Genomic DNA, 19,167 nt, shown 5'->3' on the forward strand with positions numbered 1-19,167 from the left:
CTCAGAGAGTTCACATTTTGTGTGTGTGCGTGTGTGTGTGTGTGTGTGTGTGTGTTTGTGTTGGAAAAGGCCACGCGGGACCCTCAGTCCTGAGTAGACAGTGCATGCATACAAACTCCCTTGTGCGGTCACGTTTGTGGTTTTCAGTTCCTTCATCTTGTGCCACTCTCAGAGGCTCTGCTCAAAAAGAGCCACTCCTTTCTGGAATGCAGCATGCCACGCTGGTTTGTCTGTCACAGTTGTCTTCCAGCTTTCAGCTGAGATTCCACAGTGCTTGAAGCTGTTGGACTGCATCCATAAAAAAGCCCCTTCTGTCCCCATTTCAATTGGTTGCGCTATTTCAGTTCATCATACAGTCGGAAGGTGGGCATCCTAATGCCATTGATTCCCCTTACATGTACTCCCTAAGCAAAGGTGGGATGTGATGAACTGAGCTTATTGTGAGCAGGGACTGTTACTCTTTATCGTTGTATTGTACTTTCCCAAGTGCTTAGTATAGTGCTCTGCACACGGTAAGCACTTAATAAATATGATTGAATGAACACTGCTTAAATACTCTTGGAGAATTTGTATTCCAGAACCTCATTGTTTGTTATCCTGTTCTGCTATTCAAAGTTACATAGATCAATCAATAGTATTTACCGAGTGCTTATCATGTGCAGAGCACTGTACTACAATACACCATAGTTGGAAGACGTGTTCCCTACTCACAAGGAGCTTACAGTTTAGAATCTATAATCTCAGAGTCTAGCTCCCATCCACATTTACGTTGCATTGCCTCGTTATGGGCAGGGAACGTGTCTGCTAATTCTGTTGTACTTTGCCAAGCACTTAGTACAGTGCTCTGCACAAAGTAGAGCTCAATAAAAACCACTGATTGATTGGTGGAATGACTCTACATGTGGTGTATAAGGTATATCCAACCATCACAGCAGCAAGGAGGATTGTTCACTATCATAATAATAATAATGATGGCATTTGTTAAGTGCTTACTATGTGCAAAGCACTGTTCTAAGCACTGGGGGGGGGGGGGGGATACAAGGTGATTAGGTTGTCCTATGTGGGGCTCTCAGTCTTAATCCCAATTTTACAGGTGAAGTAACTGAGGCCCAGAGAACTTAAGTGACTTGCCCAAAGTCACACAGCTGACAAGTAGCGGAGCCAGGATTAGAACCCATGACCTCTGGCTCCCAAGCCCCGTGCTCTTTCCATTGAGCCACGTTTCTACCATTGTTCTAGATGTTCAGGTTGGTCTGAAACTTGGTGTCTTATCGGTGTCCTACTCTGTCACCCCCAAAAATGTACTAGCCTTTGGAAGTTGGTTTTCTACCCCTTTGCTCATCTTTGGACAACGTGCTTCAGAGGTAGAAGTCACTGGAGCACTTTAGTTGTGGATCAGGCTTGCCTGGTGTGGTTCTCATCAAGCAGTATGTCCTAGTGGATAGACCATGGGCCTCGGGATGTCTGCTGTGTAACCTTGGGCAAGTCACTTCACTTCTCTATGCCTCAGTTACCTCATTTGTAAAATGGGGATGAAGACTGTTTGCCCCATGTGGGAAATGAACTGTATCCAACCTGATTAGCTTGCATCCATCCTAGCACTTAGTACAGTGTCTGGTATGTAGTAAGTGCTTAACAAATATCATAAAAAAGCTAATTAGCCTGTAGTTCCACGCCCTACACACAGTAAGCACTCAATTAATACTGATGATTGATTGTTCTGCTGATTTGACATGTCTTCTGGTGAGGTCACATCTCCTCCAAGAAGCCTTCCCTAATTAATCCCACTTTTCCCTCTCCCTTTCCCTTCTGCATCGTCTATACACTTGGATCTGTGACTTCTGAGCATCTGGAGTTCACCCCGCAACACTTATGTACACATCTATGAATCATATTTGATAAATAATTCATTTATATTCATGCCTGTCTCCCCCTCTAGACTGTAAGGTCATCATGGGCACGGAATGTGTCTACTGACTCTGTTGTATTATTCTCTCTGAAGTGCTTAGTACTCTGCACACAGAGCTTAGTGTTCTGTACACAGTAAGCACTTGATGAATGCCACTGTTGATGATGCAAAAATACAATTGCTTGACTGATCCTTAACAGGGTTCTAGGCCTGAGCAATCTTATTGGGCACTTACTGTGTGCAGAGCACCGTACTAAGCACTTGGGAAAGTACAATATAAAGGAGTGGGTATAGACGATCCTTGCCCATAAGGAACCTACAGACTAGAGGAGGAGACAGACATTAAAATACATTTCGGACAGATTCCGGACTGTAAGCCCAGTTTGGGCAAGGATTGTCTCTATTGCTGAATTGTAAGTGCTTAGTACAATGCTCTGCACACAGTAAGCACTCAATAAATATGATTGAATGAATGAATGAATGAATGAATGAATGAATGAATGAAAGTGCTGTGGTGCTTATCATCTCCCAAAGAGGGCTATTTGCTAATATGATTCAGGGACTCATTTCTCCGATATAACCCAAAGATTTCTTTGAGCCTCGCTTTCATTTTAAAGAGATATTTTTGTCTCGTCTTTTTTTTTCCCACTCCAATGCAGATTTCTGGTGTGAAACTTCATGACGTTAAAACCAACCCGGGCCAAAGTTCTCATGAGTTCTAAACATCTGTTCTGCATGACTCACTCTCAGGGGATTACTTTTGATTATAATCTAATTCTCTCATCTCCAAAATTTTAAAATTGGGGGGGGTTAATTTTTTTTATTGTCTTTGGTGTTATCATTCAAGGAGCATTTTCTATCCATCTCTGAGCATCCTTTTATGATTTCTGCAATATCACCAGATTGAGACGCGCGCTCAACGAAAACGATATAGAGATACTGATGAACTCTTTTGTCATTTCAAAGGCTGATTACTGTAATTCACTCTTCTCGGGTCTTCCAGATTGTGCTGTTAAAAGATTGCAGTGGATAGAAAATGCTGTGGTAGGCTTCACTTGGAGCATATTACCTTGGTTAGGAAACTACCACTCTACAAATTCCTTGTAGTTTTCAAAGTGCAATTGGTACCCTGCTGAGCAGAGCATAAAATAATTAATGAGAGAGGCCAAGTGTGTTGTGGGTCTGCTTCATTTTTATAAACTTTCAAAACATAAAATCAGTTTCCCAGTCATTGGGTGGCTAAAATGAACACATAAGATTCATAGAAAAAAATTGAGAGAGAAAATTCTCAGGAAAATTATTAGGACTGGACTAAGTAGTCTCTCCTTTCCCTCTTCAGGAACACATACCTCTAATTAATGATTAAAAGCAGACAGAATCCATGATTTTAAATTTAACTATGCCATGGCTAAAAATACTAAGATTGAAAAACTCCAAATCATGGCTGTGTTAATGGTATTTTAATAAATACCATAAAAAGGCGCCACAAGCAAAACCTGAGAACTCGTAGTCATTTTAAATCCTAACCATTGATATTTCTTGAGCACCTACTGTGTGGAGAGCATTATACTAAGCATTTGGGGGAGTACAATATGATAGAGTAGGGAGACACAATCCTCAATCTCAAGAAGCATACATTCAAGTGGGGCAGACATTCCCAATTAGAGTGTAAGAGTCTTCTGGGCAGGAAATGTGTCTTGTCTATCTGCTGAACTTTCCCAAGAACATAATGCATGATATTGCACTAGTGAATGCTCAGTAAACTTAATTACTACTACTAGTACTACTGCTATTATAAAAGATCTCATTACATGAAAATAGTTCTGCATAAGATCTGTGGAATCTCCTCACCCTCGGCTTCAAGGCTGTCCATCACCTGGCCCCCTCCTACCTCACCTCCCTTCTCTCCCTCTACAGCCCAGCCCACACCCTCCGCTCCTCTGCCGCTAATCTCCTCACCATGCCTCGTTCTCACCTGGCCCACGTCATCCCCCTGGCCTGGAATGCCCTCCCTCCCAACATCCGCCAAGCTAGCTCTCTTCCTCCCTTCAAGACCCTACTGAGAGCTCACCTCCTCCAGGAGGCCTTCCCAGACTAAGCCCCCTCCTTCCTCTCCCCCTCGTCCCCCTCACCATCCCCTTGTCTTACCTCCTTCCCTTCCCCACAGCACCTGTATATATGTATATATGTTTGTACATATTTATTACTGTATTTATTTATTTATTTTACTTGTACATATCTATTCTATTTATTTTATTTTGTTAATATGTTTGGTTTTGTTCTCTGTCTCCCCCTTTTAGACTGTGAGCCCACTGTTGGGTAGGGACTGTCTCTATATGTTGCCAACTTGTACTTCCCAAGCGCTTAGCACAGTGCTCTGCACACAGTAAGCGCTCAATAAATACGATTGATTGATTGATTAATTGGAAAAGACATCTGAGTTAACAGTCCTTTAGTCTTTTTCCATATTTTGTAGACAACATGAGCATTGTTGCTGTTTGTCTCTTTTCTTAAAGCATTTTTTGAAACCAATGTCTTCAAGCACCAGACTGTGATCAAATACCTGGTAGTTCATAAATTTCCAGTTTTATGCTCAGCAGAAATATCTATAATGATTCATATTAATAGAAACAGCTGTAATTATTTATATCCAAAATCAAGGTCATCTTTTCTTTACCCTAAACAAAATACATTTCCAGGGATTCCTCAACAACAGAGAATTATTTCCTTAATCATCTTAGCATCAATAAGAGTAAGCACGGTTTAAAATTATAGCTATATACTCAATTTTCCCAGTGCCTAAGGTCACTAACTGGCATGCGAGGAGCAAAATCTTTTACAGTTTTAGGTGGCAATTAAGTGTGTGTGGGTACAATTTTGTCCATATCCTTATACTCTGCCTTTTTCCCTATCTTTAATTTATGTCTGTCTCCCCCTCTGGAATGTAAGCTGAGAAGCAGTGTGGCTAAGTGGAAATAAAAAGCGCTTAGCAAATACCATCATAATTACTATTATTATTATTATTAGAACCCATGACCTTCTGACTCCCAGGTTCATGGTGTTTCTCTGGTAGGAACCCAGCTGGGTTAGAACCAGCCAGTTCAGCCACTGCTGCCTCCATCACTAGGACAACCTGGTCTAAAGCAAGACCTCTGTGGGTGCCATTTTAGGCTTTCCTATGGTGGGTCAGAACCCCAACAAAGCAGGATCTCTGTCATTTTACTCCGAAACTGATGGGAAAAGGGTCAGATTGGACACTTCCAGAAAGTCTGACACTATCCTCCAAACTGCAGCAGCAGCATGAGAAGCGATAATAATAAGAATAATAATGATGGCATTTGTTAAGTGCTTACTATGTGCAAAGCACTGTTCTAAGCGCTGGGGGGTTACAAGGTGATCAGGTTGTCCCACGGGGGGCTCACAGTCTTCACCCCCATTTTACAGATGAGGTAGCTGAGGCACAGAGAAGTGAAGTGACTTGCCCAAAGTCATACAGCTGATAAGTGGCAGCGGCGGGATTTGAACCCATGACCCCTGACTCCCAAGCCCGTGCTTTATCCACTGAGCCACACTGCTTCTTAGCGATGTGGTCTAGAGGACAGAACACAGGCCTGAGAGTCAGATAGACCTGGGCTCTAAGGCCAGTTCTTCAACTTGTCTGCTGTGTAACCTTGAGCAAGTCACTTCGCTTCTCTGGGCCCCAATTACCTCATCTGTAAAATGGGGATATTCATTCATTCATTCATTCAACTGTATTTATTGTGCACTTGCTGTGTGCAGAAGACTGTAGAGAAGCAGCGTGGCTCAGTGGAAAAGAGCACGGGCTTTGGAGTCAGAGGTCACAGGTTCAAATCCCGGCTCCACCAATTATCAGCTGTATGACTTTGGGCAAGTCACTTCACTTCTCTGTGCCTCAGATACCTCATCTGTAAAATGGGGGTGAAGACTGTGGGAGAACCTGATCACCTTGTAACCTCCCCAGTGCTTAGAACAGTGCTTTGCACATAGTAAGCACTTAATAAATGCCATCATCATTATTATTATCATTACTAAGTGCTTGAGAGAGTACAATATGACAATAAGCAGACACATTCCCTGCCCACAACGAATTTACAGTCTAGAGGGATTAAGACTGGGAGGCCCATGTGGGACATGAACTGTGTCCAACTTGAGTAGCTTGCATCTATCCCAGTTCTTAGTACAGTGTCTGGCTGTACTAAGTAGCTGTACAGTAGCTTACTGTACCCAGTAAGTGCTTAACAAGTATCATTTAAGAAAACAACAAAAAAATACCACCAAGGAATAGAGCTTGGTCACCTCCCCTGTGTGCAAGCCTCACATATCAAAGAGTTCAGCCAATAATCAATCAATCAATTGTATTTATTGAGCACATACTTTGTGTAAAGCATTGTACTAAGGATTTGGGAGAATACAGTATTAGCTCAAGTGCGGCTCTATTAGAAGCAACGTCCCTAATGGTTAGAACACAATCCTGGAAGTCAGAGGACCTGGGTTCTAATCCCGCTTCACGATTTGTCTACTGTGTCCCCTTGAGCAAGTCACTTCACTTCTCTGTGCCTCAGTTCTGTCATCTGTAAAATGGGGATTAAGACTCTGAGACACATGGTGTACATGCCTCCCCTACCAAAAAAAAAAACAGTTTTCCTAGGTAAATTATCCAGAATTAAGGAAAAGTACAAGAGAGAACAAGGAGAAAATAGAAATTTCCATTCAAAATTGCCTATTCACTTCTTTCCGTCTCTTTTTCTTCATATGAAGCAGACACCCCTCTGTGTTTAAGGTCTTTCCCCTATCTATAATTTATTTTAATGTCTGTCTAGAAAAGGAACATGTCCACAACTCTGTTATACTGTACTCTCCCAGGTTCTTAGTACAGTGCTCTCCCCAAATTAAGTGTTCAATAAATACCCTTGATTTATTTTGGATATATGGCTATTGGCAGTTAGTGTTATGAATGCAGATTTCAGAGCAAATATGTGTAGCACAAATGAAATGACAAGGTGATGATGCTATAAACAGTAGACTACAGTTGTTAGCTAATGATTTATTAATGAAAACTACCCTCTGAGAATCCTTTGGTGAAAATTTAGCAAACTTTGAAATCTTTCCTCTCCAGAAGCAGTTCCACATTCAGTTTGCCTGACTCCTATACTCAGAGACAAAGTGACATAATGGCAGGAATGTAACAGAAAAACGCCATCAGAAATCCGGAGTTCACTGAACTGGCTTAGCTTGTCTCTAGCAAAGTACCCAGTAACTGTTTTTATCTTCATTCCCAATTTATTGGCAAGCCTGTTTTTGTTGTCAGAACCACATTTCAGAATAGGGTTATTTATAACGCGGTTCAAGAGAGGACTCTCACATAGGAAATTTTGAGCATAGCGTTTTTCAAAATCTCCTCCTCATTACTAGTAATAATAATAACAATGGTACTTGTTAAGTGCTTTTATGTGTGAAACACTGTCCTAAGCACTAGGGGGGATACAAGGTGATCAGGTTGTGGGGCTCACAATCTTAATCCCCATTTTACAGATGAGGTAACTGAGGTCCAGAGAAGTGGTGACTTGCCCAAAGACACACAGCTGACAAGTGGCGGAGCAGGGATTCGAACCCATGACCTCTGACTCCCAAGCCCGGGCTCTTTACACTGAGCAACACTGCTTCTCTAGGGTGGCTATGGCTGTTGTTTCAGAATGCCAGATATTGAGACCCACCTGACCACCTAGGCATAGCTGGGCTGGGAGTGTGCCATAATAATAATGGCATTTGTTAAGCACTTACTGTGTGCAAAGCACTGTTCTAAGCACTGGGGGGATAAAGGTGTTCAGGTTGCATGTGCCATTTTGCAGAACTATGCTGAGTTTGGCTAAATCTGGGATGTCTCTGTTTATTGTTATAGTGTACTCTCCCAAGCGCTTAGTACAGTGCTTTGCAGAAAGTGATACTAATGATAATAATGATGGCATTTATTAAGTGCTTACTATGTGCAAAGCACTGTTTTAAGCGCTGGGGAGGTAACAAGGTGATCAGGTTGTCCCACGGGGGGCTCACAGTCTTAATCCCCATTTTACAGATGAGGTAACTGAGGCTCAGAGAAGTTAAGTGACTTGCCCAAGGTCACACAGCAGCCATGTGGCGGAGCCAGGATTAGAATCCATGACCTCTGACTCCCAAGCCCGGGCTCTTTCCACTGAGCCACGCTGCTTCTCTGAGTAAGCACTCAATAAATACGACAATGAATGACTGAATGAATGGGGAGGTCTCCTGACCTCACTGGAGAGCTGTTACTTCCCCCTCCCAACCCCAGGTTCACACAGTCACCCTGACTTAGCAGCCTTTCTTTTCTCTTCTCCCACTCCCTTCTGCTTCACCCTGACTTACTCCCTTTATTCATCCCTCCTCCCAGCCCCATTCATTGATTCACTCATTCAGTCGTATTTATTGAGTGCTTACTGTGTGCAGAGCACTGTACTAAGCGCTTGGGAAGTACAAATTGGCTACATATAGAGACAGTCCCTACCCAAGAACGGGCTCACAGTCTACAAGGGGGAGACAGACAAGACAAAACAAGTAGACAGGTGTCAATACCATCAGAATAAATATGGACATATCTGTCATTTATAGCAATGTCTGTCTCCCCCTCTAGACTGTAAGCTTGTTGTGGGCAGTGAATGTGTCTGTTTATTGTTGTATCGTACTCTTTCAAGCGCTTAGTACAGTGCTCTGCACAAAGTAAGAGCGGAATAAATACGATGGACTGAGTGAAACTTCCAAGCCACCAAACTCAGTGGCAGAAACCAGTTGGAGGGAGGCTGAGTGCTGATCCCTTTCCAACGTCCTCCCCCTAGCCTGGAACTCCATCCTCCTCCATATATGCCAGACCCCCACTCTCTCCACCTTCAAAGCATTATTAAGGTCACTGCTCCTCCAGAGGCCTTCCCGGATAAAGTCCTCTTTTCCCCTGCTCACTCTCCATTCTGTGTCGCCTATGCACCTGATCTATGACCTTTGAACACTTGATATTCTCCCATCCCCCCAACTCCACAGCACTTATGTAGATATCTTTAAATTCCATATTATAAATTATTTATTCATATTAATGTCTGTCTCACGCTCTAAACTATAGATCTATTATTGGCAGGGAACGTGTCTATTGTATTGCATTCTCCCAAGTGCTTAGTATAATGCTCTGCACAGAGTAGTCAGTCGGTCAGTCAGTCGACTATACTGAGCACTTACAGCGTCCAGAGCACTCTACTAAGCCCTTGGGAGAGTATGATATAACAGCGAATGGACACTTTCCCTGCCCACAATGAGCCATATTACTCCCTCAGAGATCTCCGCTCTCTTGACCCCATCCATCTTTCTGAGCGCCTCACACCCCACCTCGCCTCCCTCTCCTCTCTACCCAATCTTGATGATCAGATTGCTGCTCTCAACTCTACCCTTTCTACTCAGCTAGACTCACTCGCTCCCCTTTCCCTTCGCCGCTCTCGTACCACTAACCCACAGCCCTGGATCACTGCCAAGCCACCACCAAAACCTGCCGGTCGCAGCTCCACAACATTGCCAAGATCCGCCCTTTCTTCTCCATCCAAACCGCTACCTTGCTTGTTCAAGCTCTCATCCTATCCCATCTGGACTACTGCATCAGCCTCCTCTCTGATCTCCCATCCACGTGTCTCTCCCCACTTCAATCCATACTTCAGGCCGCTGCCCGGATTGTCTTTGTGCAGAAACACTCTGGGCATGTTACTCCTCAAAAATCTCCAGTGGCTACCAATCAACCTAGGCATCAGGCAAAAACTCCTCACCCTCGGCTTCGTTCTCGCCTGTCCCGCCGTCGACCCCCAGCCCACGTCATCCCCCTGGCCTGGAATGCCCTCCCTCCCAACATCCGCCAAGCTAGCTCTCTTCCTCCCTTCAAGGCCATACTGAGAGCTCACCTCCTCCAGGAGGCCTTCCCAGACTGAGCCCCCTCCTTCCTCTCCCTCTCCTTCCCCTCTCCATCCCCCCCGTCTTACCTCCTCCCCTTCCCCACAACACCTGTATATATGTATATGTTTGTATATATTTATTACTCTATTATTTATTTATTTATTTTACTTGTACATATCTATTCCATTTATTTTATTTTGTTAATATGTTTGGTTTTGTTCTCTGTCTCCCCCTTCTAGACTGTGAGCCCACTGTTCGGTAGGGACTGTCTCTATATGTTGCCAATTTGTACTTTCCAAGCACTTAGTACAGTGCTCTGCACACAGTAAGTGCTAAATAAATACAATTGATTGATTGATTGATTGACTGACTGATTGATTGCCACTGTCCACCTCGTTTGCTCTTATGCACAAGCTGCCGAACGCTGCTGGCGAAAGTCTAAACACCATGCCAACCTCGTTCACTTCAAGTTTATCCTTTCCTGCCTTAACTCAGACCTCTCCTCTGCCAGACAAAACTATTTCTCCTCCCTTATTGATACCCTTACCCATCATCCCCGTCAGCTCTTCCGTACATTCAACTCCCTTCTCAGGCCCCCGGTTCCTCCCCCTCCTCCTTCCCTCACCCCCAACGATCTGGCCTCCTACTTCATTAATAAAATTAAATCCATCAGGTCTGACCTCCCCAAAGTCACTCCCCCCGCTTCTCCAACCACCCCCCACCGCTTCTCAAACCCCCCACCTCTCAACACTCTATGCTACTCTCCCATCCTTCCCAGCAGTATCCTCAGAGGAGCTCTCCTCCCTCCTCTCAAGTGCTACTCCGGCCACCTGTGCTTCTGACCCCATTCCCACTCATCTCATGAAATGCCCTCGCTCCATCCCTTCTCCTCTCCTTAACTTCCATCTTCAACTGCTCACTCTCCACTGGTTCCTTCCCCTCTGCCTTCAAACATGCCCATGTCTCTCCCATCTTAAAAAAAACCCTCTCTTGACCCCACCTCACCTTCTAGTTATTGCCCCATCTCCCTCCTACCAATCCTTTCCAAACTCCTTGAACAAGTCATCTACATGCGCTGCCTCGAATTCCTCAACACCAACTCTCTCCTCGACTCCCTCCAGTCTGGCTTCCATCCCCTACATTCCACGGAAACCGCCCTCTCAAAGGTCACCAATGACCTCCTGCTTGCCAAATCCAACGGCTCATACTCTATCCTAATCCTCCTCGACCTCTCAGCTGCCTTTGACACTGTGGACCACCCCCTTCTCCTCAACACGCTATCCAGCCTTGGCTTCACAGACTCCGTCCTCTCCTGGTTCTCCTCTTATCTCTCCGGTCATTCATTCTCAGTCTCTTTTGCAGGCTCCATTTCCCCTTCCCATCCCCTCACTGTGGGAGTTCCTCAAGGTTCAGTTCTTGGTCCCCTTCTGTTCTCGATCTACACTCACTCCCTCGGTGACCTCATTCACTCCCACGGCTTCAACTATCATCTCCACGCTGATGACACCCCAATCTACATCTCTGCCCCTGCTCTCTCCCCCTCCCTCCAGGCTCACATCTCCTCCTGCCTTCAGGATATCTCCATCTGGATGTCTGCCCGCCACCTAAAACTCAACATGTCCAAGACTGAACTCCTTGTCTTCCCTCCCAAACCCTGCCCTCTCCCTGACTCTCCCATCTCTGTTGATGGCACTACCATCCTTCCCGTCTCACAAGCCCGCAACCTTGGTGTCATCCTCGACTCCGCTCTCTCGTTCACCCCTCACATCCAAGCCGTCACCGAAACCTGCCGGTCTCAGCTCTGCAACATTGCCAAGATCCGCCCTTTCCTCTCCATCCAAACTGCTACCCTGCTCGTTCAAGCTCTCATCCTATCCCATCTGGACTTCATCCTATCCCATCTGGACTACTGTATCAGCCTCCTCTCTGATCTCCCATCCTCTTGTCTCTCCCCACTTCAATCCATACTGCACGCTGCTGCCGGATTGTCTTTGTCCAAAAACGCTCTGGACATGTTACTCCCCTACTCAATAATCTCCAGTGGCTACCAATCAACCTACGCATCAGGCAGAAACTCCTCCCCCTTGGCTTCAAGGCTTTCCATAACCTCACCCCCTCCTACCTCACCTCCCTTCTCTCCTTCTACAGCCCAGCCCGCACCCTCCGCTCCTCTGCTGCTAATCTCCTCACTGTGCCTCGTTCTCACCTGCCCCACCATCGACCCCTGGCCCACATCATCCCCCTGGCCTGGAATGCCCTCCCTCCCAACATCCGCTAAGCTAGCTCTCTTCCTCCCTTCAAGGCTCTACTGAGAGCTCATCTCCTCCAGGAGGCTTTCCCAGACTGAGCCCCTTCCTTCCTCTCCCCCTCCTCCTCCTCTCTATCCCCCCCACCTTACCTCCTTCCCTTCCCCACAGCACCTGTATCTATGTATATATGTTTGTACATATTTATTACTCTATTTATTTATTTTACTTGTACATATCTGTTCTGTTTATTTTGTTAATATGTTTGGTTTTCTTCTCTGTTTCCCCCTTCTAGACTGCGATCCCACTGTTGGTTAGGGATCGTCTCTATATGTTGCCAACTTGTACTTCCCAAGCGCTTAGTACAGTGCTCTGCACACAGTAAGTGCTCAATAAATACGATTGATTGATTGATTGATTGATTACAGTCTAGAGGGGGAAGCACTCAATAAATATGATGGATTTATTGAATATGATGGATTGATTAACTAATTGCTGAGAATAGAAGCACCAGGCATAACGGGAATAGGCCAGCTGTAAAATGGACTGTCAGGCCTATAATAATGATAATCATGGCATTTGGTAAGCACTTACTATGTGCCAGCACTGTTCTAAGCGCTGGTGTAGATAAGAGGTAATCAGGTTGTCCCACGTGGGGCTCACAGTCTTAATCCCCATTTTACAGATGAGGTAACTGAGGCACAGAGAAGTTAAGTGACTTGCCCAAAGTCACACTGCTGACAAGTGGTGGAGCCAGATTGCTACCCGGCCCACGTCCTCCCCCTGGCCTGGAATGCCCTCCCTCCACACATCCACCAAGCTAGCTCTCTTCCTCCCTTCAAAGCCCTACTGAAAGAGAGCTCACCTCCTCTAGGAGGCCTTCCCAGACTGAGCCCCCTCCTTCCTCTTCCCCTCCTCCCCCTCCCCAGCCCCCCAGCCTTACCTCCTTCCCCTCCCCACAGCACCTGTATATATGTATATATGTTTGTACGTATTTATTGCTCTATTTATTCATTTATTTTATTTGTACATATTTATTCTATTTATTTTATTTTGTTAATATGTTTTGTTTTGTTGTCTGTCCACCCCTTCTAGACTGTGAGCCTGCTGTTGGGTAGGGACCGTCTCTATATGTTGCCAACTTGTACTTCCCAAGCGCTTAGTACAGTGCTCTGCACACATTAAGCGCTCAATAAATACGAGTGAATGAATGAATGAATGAATTAGAGCCCGCGTCCTCTGACTCTCAAGCCCATACTCTTTTCACTAGGCCATGCTGCTTCTCTAGTCCCGACTCTGATGCTTGTCTGCTGTGTGCCGTTGGGCAAGTCACTTGACTTCTCTGGGCCTCATTTACCTCATCTGTAAAATGGGGATTAAGACTGTGAGCCCCATGTGGGACAGGGACTGTGTCCAACCCGACTACCTTGTATCTACCCTAGGGCATAGAATAGTGCCAGGCACACAGTAAGCGCTTAACAAATACCATCGTTATGATTATCATTATTACCCTTTCCGAAGGCTGCCATCAGCAAGGCAGCAGCAAGGTTCCCGCCATTGTGGTCTGCGCCACAGCAGCAGCAGGCTCGATGACTCGGTACCAGCAGATGTCAGTTTTTGTGGTTTGGATCTGCGTGCATCAGACAAGTTCTACAGCTCTGCCGCTTGTCAGCCGTGTGACCTTGGGCAAGTCACTTAACTTCTCTGTGCCTCAGTTACCTCATCTGTAAAAGGGGGATGAAGACTGCGAGCCCCACATGGGGCAACCTGTTTACCTTGTATCTACCCCAGTGCTTAGAACAGTGCTTGGCATATAGTAAGCGCTTAATAAAATACCAACATTATTATTATTATTATTTATTATTATTATCAGTCAATCAATGGTATTTATTGAGTGCTTGTGTGTAGAGCACTGCTTGTTGTGGGCAGGGAATGTGTCTATTATATTGTCATACTGTGCTCTCCCAAGCACTTAGTATGGTGCTCTGCACACAGTAGGCACTCAATAAATACGATTGATTGCCTGACTGCTTGGGAGAGTACAATATAACGGAGTTGGTAGATGCTTTCCCCGTCCACAACGCCATCGAGGCTCTCCATCAATGGCACATTGCTGAGTGTTATCACAGAATTCTATCTATGGAAACCCAGGCCTCCTGACTCTCAGGCCCGGGTTCTTTCCACTAGACCAGGCGGCTCCTCAGTCCTTTGGGAAACGGACAGGAGCTATGAAGATTCCAACTGTCCTTCCGTATACATCCTAATCGGCAGAGAGACTTGGACCTTACCCCAGGTGCCACATCCAACTTCAAGAACAAATCCGCTTCTAGAACAATTCAGGAAGCAGTGTGGCCTAGTGGATAAAGCCCGGGCCTGGGAATCAAGGAGCTGGGTTCTAATCCCGGCTCTGCTACTTGTCTGCTGTGTGACCTTGAGTAAGTCACTTCACCGCTCTGGGCCTCGGTTACCCCACGTGCAAAATGGGGAATAAGACTGTGAAATCCATATGGGATGGGGACTTTGTCCACACTGATTAATTTACATCTACCCCAGCACTTAGTACAGAGCCTGCCACATAGGAAGCACTCAAAAAATACCATAAAAAATATCTCCACCAACACCAACTGCATCAAGGGTCATGTTGGCTGGGTCTGCTGCTGCATGAAGCCAACATGGAGATCCTGGGGGTATATGATAACTGATATTCCTCAGGTGTTGGCCCAAGAGGACTCTGGCAAGGACCTTAAAATACACAACGGATACGGACATAAGCACTGAGGGGAGATGATTGGGGTGGGGGTGGGGGTGATTGTCAAGTGCTTACGGGGAAAGATCCAAGTGCATAGGTAACCCAGGAGGGAGGCAGAAAAGTGATATAGGCTGAGGAAAGCAAGAGAGACAATGGCTTCAAGATGCATCATCAAGGGAGTGGCAGGGTATCAGAGGTGGAATTTTTTTAAAAAAACTGCAACTCTGGAGATCTTTATATAGGAGGGTTTTCAATTCAGAGCTTAGGAAGCAAGGCAGTTCTATGATAATTGGAAGATTCAAGTTGATAGTAGCCTGCATTTTTCATTTGTTTCTACTCAGATGACATCCATGTCATTTTGAGGTGATATTCTCAATATGTCTCACTTCGATTTCTGTTTTCCCTTACATCCTGTATTTTATTTGCAGCACCCCAGCGTCATTCTATATCAGTTTCTTCCACCAAGAGCCGTGGCTCAGAAGCGGCCCATGCGTTCACAGGGATTTTTCGTGGTGATTTTTTTTTCCTCACCTAGGGAGGCAAAATGTCTGAAGATGGCCTTGGAAACATATTGCTGGTACCCAAGGAGAAAACACATATACCCAAAGGATAAGCTCATGTTTATCATTTTGTTTTTTTTCCTCCTTCCTATGGCTGCAAAATTAAGACAAGTGGGAGGAGTTGGGGTGCTGTGAACCAACTAATTATTAATCCCAATGGCCAATTGATCTCCTGAAGGACCATGGAACATTTTTCATTAAAACAGAGGCCCCTGATAGATTGAAGTGCCTCGCCTTTCAACCCTTAAAAGCAACTCAGTCCTCCCAGGGTTTGTGAATTCTTCAAGTGTCCTTTGCCTGATAAGAGGAGAGAAAAAAGAATTGACATAATCCATCATTGAGGTTCCTTGGATAGATGAGTTTTAGATCAACTGGTATGCATTGCAAGCCTCGTGAGTAAGCAATAATGATGCTATTGGTATTTGTTAAGTGCTTACTATGTGCCAAGCACTGTACTAAGTGCTGGGGTAGATACAAGATAATCAGCTCCCACCTGGTGCTCACCATCTAAGTAGGAGGGAGAACAGGTGTTGAATCCCCATTTAGCAGATGAGGTAACTCAAGCCCAGACAAATTAAGTGACTTCCCTAAGGTCACCCAGATCTGAGCTGTGAATACTACCTGGGTCTTCTGACTCTCAGGCCTGTGCTCTTTCCACTAGGCCACACTGCTTCTCTATAGCCATGATATGTGATAAACGATAAACGATAAAGACATTCTGGACTGATGCTTCCTTTCAACCCTCCTGTCAACCCCAACTCGATTGCACCAGAACTAGCCATGAACAGAAACGGACTTGTTGGAAACCGGAAAAGCAGCATGGTTTAGTGGAAAGAGCACGGGCTTGGGAGTCAGAGGTCATGGGTTCTAATCCCGGCTCTGCCTCTTGTCCATTGTGTGACTTTGGGCAAGTCAGTTAACTTCTCTGGGCCTCAGTTACCTCATCTGTAAAATGGGGATTAAGACTGTGAGCCCCACATGGGACAACCTGATTACCTTGTATCCACCCCAGCACTTAGAACAGTGCTTGCCACATAATAAGCACTTAACATATGCCATTATTATTATTATTATCCATCCATCAATCAGTCAATCAGTGGCAGTTATTGAGAATCTATTGAGTGCTACATACTGAATACAACCCTGGGGAGCATAGCACAGTAATAAGACAACGCCCCCCACCCTCATGGAGTTTACAATCTAATAGGGGAGATGGAGAGACAAAACTTGTGAGCAGATAAAAAAAAAAGCCAAAGGAAGCATGGGTAAAAGACAGAAAGTAGCACAAAAATATCAGGATAATAATGATGCCATATATTAAGCGCTTACTATGTGCAAAGCACTGTTCTAAGCACTGGAGCACTGTTCTAAGCATGAAATTAACTGACCAAATAATTGAATGAACCAATGAATATGGATATATTGTTTATATAATTTAAAACATACATATGTATAGGAGTGGTAAGGATAGGATTAAAGTTACACTAGTGCTGAGGATATGGGTAGATGAAATAGAGGATTTATAGATAATAATAATAATAACTGTAGTGTTTGTGAAGAGCTTACTCTGTGCCAAGCACTGTATTAATCACTGAGGTGGCTACAATATAAGCGATCAGAAAACATCCTTGTCTCACGTTGGACTAGCAGAGAGAACTGGCATTTTACCGCCTTTGAAAGAGGAAACTAAGGCACAGATTTCCCCCAAATCACACAGTAGGCCAGTGATAGAGCTGCGATTAAAACCCAGGTTTCCTGATTCCCTATCTTTCCATCGATTCAAGAGAGTGACCAAAGGGTTGAAATGATTGTGGGGTTAGGGGTAGAATTAACCTTCCTATTTGAAAAAAACACATTTTCAGCTTTCTACATACACTGTCCACGTGGCTTTGATGCTGATTACCCATCCCCGAAAAACTAAGCTTCAAACTCAGGATTTGGCCGTGCTAATTCCTCCAATAACTGTAGAGAAAAGACAGATAGCACATCTCCTTATTAAAGGCACATCTCCTCCAAGAGGCCTTCCCCTACTAGGCCCTCATTTCCTCTTCTCCCACTCCCTTCTGCACTACCCTTGCACTTAGTTTTGCACCCTTTATTCACCCCTCCCTCAGCTCCACAGCACTTGTGTACATATCTGTAATTTATTTCTTTACATCACTGTCTGTCTCCCCCCTCTAGACTGCAATCTCATTGCGGGCAGTGAACGTATCTAGCACCTCTGTTATATTGTACTTTCCCAAGCCCTTAGTACATTGTTCTGAACAGAGTAAGCACTCAATGAATGCGATTGATTGGCTGAAATCCACTTGACCTGCCCTCCAGAAGTCACTTCCAATCCTACCCAAAAGCATCCACAGTCTGATTTTTCCAACACTGCCAGTTCCTTAACATGAAATCTTGACCATCTTTTCTTTCCCTCATCGGACAAAAGAAAAATAATGCAATGCAAAAACCCTGCAAAGAAAGCGCAGCAATTCCAACTTTGCAGGAAAGTTGTGACTTAGGTGTTCCATCCTTCTAAAGTAGCTTGTTCTCAGGTTCAAATTTTTTTGGGCTTATGCTCTTCCAGATATGCTTACTGTAGTCACTATATAGATGGAACATTGACTTTGGCTGTAGTTATTAACTAGACGGTGTTTTGATGTTGGTTGAAATTGCTGTAGGGATAAAGGGGCTCAAATGAGTTGGAGATGGGTGTCAGAAGTCAGTACTGGGTAGGGAAATCCTCTATCAATGAAACAGGAAGAATGAAGTTGAGGGGCAAATTTACTAAAATGCCTATGGACTCCATTTCCATCTGTTTCCCCTGACCCTTGTGGAGTCTTCTAATAAGGTTGCAGTCTGGGCAGTTTGGGGGTAATGTGTTCTGATCTAGTAAGATTGCTCTTATTTGAAATCAGCCTAAAGAGCTTCATTTCCTTCCCAAAGCCCCATCCTGGAGCAGCTTTAAACATCTCACTACCATCTGGATTCCCAGCAAGGCAGATTTCACTGTGATAGATCAGATCGGTGCCTAACCCCAAGAGTCGGTTTAGTAAGAAAAAAACAAAAAAACCCACAAAATGGGTGGTGGTGGTGGTGGTGGTGGTGGTAGTAGTAGTAGTAGTAGTAGTAGTAGTAGTAGTAGTAGTAGTAGTAGTAGTAGTAGTAGTAGTAGTAGTAGTAGTAGTAGTAGTAGTAGTAGTACCAGCAAAAGAGTTGAGAAGCAGCAGGGCGTAGTGGCTAGAGTATGGGCCTAGGAGTCATAAGGTCGTGGGTTCAAATCCCACCTCTGTCACTTGTCTGCTGGGTGACCGTGGGCAAGTCACTTCACTTTTCTGGGCCTCAGTGACCTCATCTGCAAAATGGGGATCGAGACTGTGAGCCCCACATGGGGCAGGGACTGTGTCCACCTTGATTTGCTTGTATCCACCCCAGTGCTTAGTACAGTACCTGGCACAGAGTAAGTGCTTAACAAATACCATCATTATTGACAAGCAGCATGGATAGGTTTTGTTGTCTGTCTCCGCCTTCTAGACTGTGAGCCCGTTGTTGGGTAGGGACTGTCTCTATTTGTTGCTAACTTGTACTTCCCAAGCGCTTAGTACAGTGCTCTGCACACAGTAAGCACTCAATAAATACGATTGAATGAATGAACGAAAGAGCATGGGCTTGGTAGTCAGAGGACATGGGTTCTAATCCTGGCTCCACCACCTATCTGCTGTGTGACCTTGGGCAAGCTAAGTAACTTCTCTGTGCCTC

General features: G+C 44.9%; 1 protein-coding gene across 1 annotated transcript in view; it reads right to left on the reverse strand.

Moving 5' to 3' along the window:
• CDH8 (cadherin 8) overlaps nt 1–19,167 on the reverse strand; it is a 429,973-nt gene that overhangs the window by 193,580 nt on the left and 217,226 nt on the right. The gene's annotated exons all lie outside the window — the stretch shown is intronic.

The sequence above is a fragment of the Tachyglossus aculeatus genome, chromosome X1 (genome assembly GCF_015852505.1).
Source record: "Tachyglossus aculeatus isolate mTacAcu1 chromosome X1, mTacAcu1.pri, whole genome shotgun sequence".
Taxonomy (NCBI): Eukaryota; Metazoa; Chordata; class Mammalia; order Monotremata; family Tachyglossidae; genus Tachyglossus; species Tachyglossus aculeatus.